This window comes from Lactuca virosa, chromosome 2 (genome assembly GCF_052849685.1).
Source record: "Lactuca virosa cultivar CGN04683 chromosome 2, Lactuca_virosa_CGN04683_v6, whole genome shotgun sequence".
Classification (NCBI taxonomy): Eukaryota; Viridiplantae; Streptophyta; class Magnoliopsida; order Asterales; family Asteraceae; genus Lactuca; species Lactuca virosa.
This window is the reverse complement of record NC_136427.1, coordinates 49,564,548-49,571,079: the sequence shown is the minus strand read 5'-3', so window position 1 is coordinate 49,571,079 and position 6,532 is coordinate 49,564,548.

The window sequence follows — 6,532 nt, the reverse complement described above, 5'->3', positions numbered from 1 at the left end:
CACATAGGGCCTGCTTCAATGTTTGGAACGCAGTGTCTTGCTTCTCACTCCAACAAAAGGGTACGCCTTTCTGAGTCAGAGTGGTTAAGGGTTTGGCAATTCTGGAGAACTTCTGGATAAATCTGTGATAGTAGCCAGCGAGACCCAAGAATTGACGGATTTCTGTGGGTGTCTTCGGTGCTGACCAGTTCTCTATCGCTTTGATTTTGGAGGGGTCCACGTGTATGCCTTCCTCGCTTACCACGTGACCTAGGAAGGTTACTTTTCGAATACATAATTCACATTTGGAGAATTTCGCCTACAGCTTCTCCGTCCTTAAGGTTTCCAGCACCGATCTCAAGTGCTGTCGATGATCTTCCTCACTTCTGGAATAGACAAGTATATCGTCGATGAATACGATTACGAACTTGTCCAGGAAAGAACGGCACACCCGATTCATCAGGTCCATGAATACCGCCGGTGCGTTGGTTAGACCGAAGGGCATTACTACAAATTCGTAGTGACCATACCGAGTCCGAAATGCTGTCTTAGGAACATCACTCTCATGGACTCGCAGCTGATGGTACCTTGATCTTAGGTCTATTTTGGAAAAGTAACTGGCTCCTTAAAGTTGATTGAAGAGGTCGTCGATTCGAGGAAGAGGGTAGCGGTTTTTGACTGTGAGTTTGTTTAGCTCTCGATAATCGATGCACATCCGAAAGGATCCATCCTTCTTTTTCACGAACAAGATCGGGGCTCCCCAGGGTGAGGAACTCGGTCTGATGAATCCTTTGCTGAGCAGCTCATTGAGCTGACTGGATAACTCCTGCATTTCTGCCGGCGCTAGTCGGTATGGGGATTTAGCTACGGGGGTAGCTCCGGGGACTAAGTCGATGCGTAACTCGACTTGACGTTCGGGAGGGATTCCTGGGAGATCTTCGGGAAAAACATCGGGAAAGTTGCAGACTTCGGGGATGCTCTTGAGGTCTTTAACTTCCTGCTTCTCGTGGGCTAGGAATGCATAACACTCCTTTCGCAGGAGTTTCTGGGATTTGATGCACGAAACGATTCTGGTTACAAGGGTTAGTCCTACACTCACGAATCCGGTGGAGTGTTACCAAGGACGTGTCTCCAACTTAAAATAACAAACTTACAAGTAATAATATAGAAAATCATGTTTATGTTTTGTATGAATCCTTTGTAAAATATCACATTTTATGACAAGATTTACAAGTTCCTTGCTTTAGTTTTGAAAACTGTTTCTACGAGTTGATTTCTTAATCGTTTGGTAAAACGGTTTTCTGTGTTAAAAGCATGTTGAACATATAATCATTTTATGCAAAAATGAGATAACTTGAGCACAAGTTTCCTTGTACTTTTGCTTGTATTCCCCCCCCCCCCCTTGAAAACATGAAAAACTCGGAAAAAGTGTCACACCCCCAAACCAAGGATGGCAGAAACGTCCGGGGGTGGAGGACTTCATGTATAGTATCACAACAACGAGTATAATAGTGCTCAAAGTAAATACAACCATCATAAATATAATTGAAAAGGTTACACCATAGTATACGTTTACATGTTTCAAAATCAATTACATTATGATGACAAAATGAACTATTTGACGATTTATCGTCCCATCCTCGAAATGCAATGGGTCTGCCCTAGGCCCACAACCAAATAAGGAACAGGAAATAAAGCGGACCCACCAATTCTAAGTCGATCATGACTAATTTCTATATAACTCTAGCATATACACATAGTAATTATGGCTGAAAACTAACAATGCTAGATAGAATATAGTCTTAAAAACCAAAGACCGGGACTATGCTTATCATAATTCATCAAGAAGTGGTAGTGGACATAAACTATACATATCATAATTCACCAAATAGTGGTAGTGATAGTGCTCATGAATTATGCATATTATAGTTTATCAAATAGTGATAGTGGACATAAACTATACATATCATAATTCACCAAATAGTGGTAGTGATAGTGCTCATGAATTATGAATATTATAGTTTATCAAATAGTGATAGTGGACATAAACTATACATATCATAATTCACCAAATAGTGGTAGTGATAGTGCTCATGAATTATGAATATTATAGTTTATCAAATAGTGATAGTGGACATAAACTATACATATCATAATTCACCAAATAGTAGTAGTGATAGTGCTCATGAATTATGAATATTATAGTTTATCAAATAGTGATAGTGGTTGTGAACCTAAATACCTATTATAGTTCTAGCATGCTTGTTTGTGATGTATAAGGACCCTTTTCTATGTAAGTCGGATGTATAGCAAAAGATAACTATGTGTTATCATGCCTTATTTTGGTACTAATGGTAATAATGGAGGATTCTTACAATTTAGTGAGTATTTCCTGTTTTATAAATATACCACAACAAGAAACACATGTAAAATATGAAATCCTCAAAGATTAACACTTTGCTCAACAAGTTACAAAGTGTGATGAAAGTTATAAACTGTTATCTAGATTTTTACCTTCCTACACCGTTTTAGAAAAATCATAGAAAAATCATACGAAGCCAAAAACTGAATCCGTAAATTCTGAGAGTTCACAAAATGTGTCTAGTTTATTCATAATTTTTATTATGATTTTTGGAAGTCTTTAACTTGTGTTAAAATGTTCACATTCACAGACTGGTCCGAATTCGTTTCTGAAGTGATAGGCAGTTTTGTAAAAATCACCATAAATCGTAGAAAAATCGTATGGAGGTGTGAAATTAGTCATTTTAAAGGTATGAACCTGAAATATTCGCACCTAATACAGTTTTGAAAGCTAAAATGTTTAAGTTGTTCAAAACAGTCCGTGAATGGAGTTAAACTTTTCTGATGAAGGCTGTTAAATGAGTTTAGTTGTGTTCTTGGTGTTTTAACTTGTATTCCCCCCCTTAAAACTTAAGAAAAACATGAAAAGATAGGGGTATGAACTCACCTTGAGTGATTTCAGTAGATGGATGATGGAGAAAAGAAGTGTTCAACTCAAGAACACTTGGGAGATGCTTGAAGATTTGAAGATCTAACAACAAATATGACGATATTTGTGTAAGATATCTATGATTTGTGTAGAAGGAAGTGAAATAATTATATGGAGGATGAATATACTTACCAAAAGTGAAAGAAAACTTGATGATCAGCCCATGAATCTCGAATTTGAGAGAGAGAGAGAAGTGAGAGAAAAGTGTTTGTTCTTTGGAGGAAAAATGAGAGAAATGAGAGAAAGTGTTAGGAGAGAGGATAGATTTCAGCCTTGACCAAGAGTATGGCTGGTCAAATGGTGGGGAAAGTACTCTTGAATGACCAGGTATGGTGGGGAGGGGTGTGGGCTGGTCATGGAGTGGGTGTGGGTGGTTGCTTGTGTCATACACTAAGGCAAAGTCAACACTCCACCACAAGATCTTACTTAATAGATTTTATTCTTAAATAATGTTTTCCCTAAAAATATGCTGAATTTATGAATATATGGGGCCTTATATATCAAAATATAAGTTTGGGTGAAAATCCCTCGTCAAAATAATTAAAAACGGGCTTAAAACGGAGTCGGGGTCGAAAACCGGGTGAAAATCGCAAAATCCGAAGTCAGGAGGGTGACTCCGGCCTTAACTGCCTTGGATCCGAAGTGAAGGCCTGGTCGCGGATGCGGATTCGAAGAGGAAAGGGGGCTGCGGTCCGAGCAGGAGGGCTGCGGTCGGTGGCTGCGGCTTGCTGGCTGTGGCTCGCCGGCTGCGGCTAGGTGGCTGCGGCTCCTCCAGGAGACTCCGGTTCAAGGAGGGTTTGATCCCTATAGAGGGACTCCGGCCCTAAGAGGCTATTTTCCAAGGTATCTTCCCGTTTCGCATGGTTTTTCACCAAGTCAAGTGTCGGGATGCCCCAAATGATTACAAAAAGATCAAAAGAGGTTTTGAGAGAGATTTGGGAGAGATTTCTCATACAGAGAGAGATTTGGGAGAGATTTCACATTCTTGGAGAGATTTCTCATACAGAGAGAGTTTTGGGAGAGATTTCACATACTTGGAGAGATTTGGGAGAGATTTGACATTCTTGGAGTGATTTCTCATACAGAGAGAGTTTTGGGAGAGATTTCACATACTTGGAGAGATTTGGGAGAGATTTGACATTCTTGGAGAGATTTCTCATACAGAGAGAGTTTGGGAGAGATTTCACATACTTGGAGAGATTTGGGAGAGATTTGACATTCTTGGAGAGATTTCTCATACAGAGAGAGTTTTGGAAGAGATTTGACATTCTTAGAGAGATTTCTCATACAGAGAGAGTTTTGGGAGAGTTAGAGTGAAAGAGATTGGGAGAGACTTCTTTTGTGACCTTTTTGAGTGTTTGGCTTCGTAACGCAAGGTTTGTAAACCTCATTAAGTCTTGTTATGATTGTTATATGCCCCCGAGGGTTAAGGAATAATGTTTTATCGAGTAGTTTCATCACTTGCCCTGATTTGGGTTTAGAATTTCCGAACACGTGAAAACTCTAAGTGATACTTTGTATTAAGATTGCGGGTTGTTCAATAAGAAATATAATGGAAACCCTAATGTACAAGGGTTAGATGAGTTGACCGGTTTGACTTGTTGACTTTAGTTGACTTTGACTTGGCTAAAAATTGACGGTTGTCACAAAAAGCGTAGGGGTATGAACTCACCTTTTGATGTGGGATTCGAGTGTAAGTTGCTAGGAATTGTTGAGTGTCAATTAAAGCCTCGGACACAAATGGATCCTATTTAGTATGAAGAAGTACATATATACATTAGGTGAGGGCATAACACTATTCGTTATGGAAGGAAACCACCTTAGGGACTAGGAAACACTTAAAACTAAGTGTTAGAATCACATGTGATTTGAAAATGGGGAGTTTGCGGTCGTAAAGGGAGTTTACGGTCCATGGGTTTACGGCCGTAAACTCTTGGCGAAAAGTGCGATTTTTGGTGTTTCTAGGTCCTTTCTAGCCTTCTGGAAGTGTTCTAGGCTTAGTTTCTAGGCTTAGGAGGGTGTTGTGGCAACTTTGCACCACTTAAGTAGAGTTTACGGTCAAGGGAGATTTCCTTGACCGTAAACACCCTTCTGGTCACGATTTCTAGATGTTTAACAAGTGATTCTTGTATCCAACAAGCTAAGGGTAGAGTACTTACGTAATGGAAGCTTGAAAGGGTGGTTAGAGTCCAAAAACACTAGTGTGTGTTCTTGGTGTTCTTGGTGAGAGAGAAAATCAAGAAAAAGATGAGATTCATGAGATAGGAGCATGGATTTACCACTAGGAGTGAGATAGAAACACAATCAAGGTGAAGAATCACTTACACTCTTGAGGATCTTTGAGCAAAATCGAAGTTTGTAGAGAGAGAGAGAGAGAGTAGAGAGAGAAAGCTTCTGGAGTGTGTAAAGTGAGAAATGAAGGCCACTCATCCCTTATATAGGGGTAAGTTTACGGCCAAGGGGTGGGGTGGAGGGTTTACGGCCGTGAACAATATTTACGGTCGTAAACAGAGTTTACGGTCGTAAACTGAGTTTGCGGCCGTAAACTCCCCTTGAAGGGTTGTTTGGCCCGAATGCTATGTTTTGACTTAGAAAACCTCGTTTTCGAATACGGAACTCGATCGAACTGAGTTTAGAATATTCTGTTAGACCAAAAATAATACTAACGTGAACGGAAATAAATCCGAATTGATTTATTTAAACGTAAAGTCCTTCCTAAACTATCAAATTTGACGGAATTAAATAAATACCCAAATTTGATTAACGGAAATTGAGTAAGGATAACGAAAAAAGTTTCGGGTTGTCACACACACACACACACACACACACACACACACATATATATATATATATATATATATATATATATTATGAACACATAAACTAATTTTAAACCTCAATATTTACATATGTTATATTGTTAAAATGATACAACTAATAAAAATAATATATGCATTTTTACTACAAAACTCTATGATTTTATGTGACATTCTATGTCATAAAAAGCACGTCATAAAACTTTGTAGTATTTTTAAAGATTTAAGCTATACATGTATATGTGAAAAGTTTATACATGAACATTTCTTGAAACATACTTCACTATAAAAGCAAGTACCTTATACTATACATGCATACTAGTTATGCTCGACTTTCATAAACTCTATACAATTCATTATGCCTAGTAACTTATCCACTTATAAATTAGGGTTGAGAGTTATTCGCATACCTTACTTAAGGGCTTTTTAGTGAGACTTTATTCATTAGCTAAGTCTAAACACTTAGCATACCCACACTACTATAACCGTTAATCTTCGAAGCGAGATACGTCTGTATAGATCTATACGGGGTTGACATCCCCACCTGCGGTTGCTAGCTACAACCTCGATTGATCAATCGAAGCGGGTGATAAGTATCAACTATCGTTACTACGACATACAATGAAGCGTTGTAGGGGGTACACTCAGTCACATAGCTCGGTTATATGACTCACTATGAACACTAACTAGAATCTCTTTCCTTTACTACAAATCACGGGCTTGATTG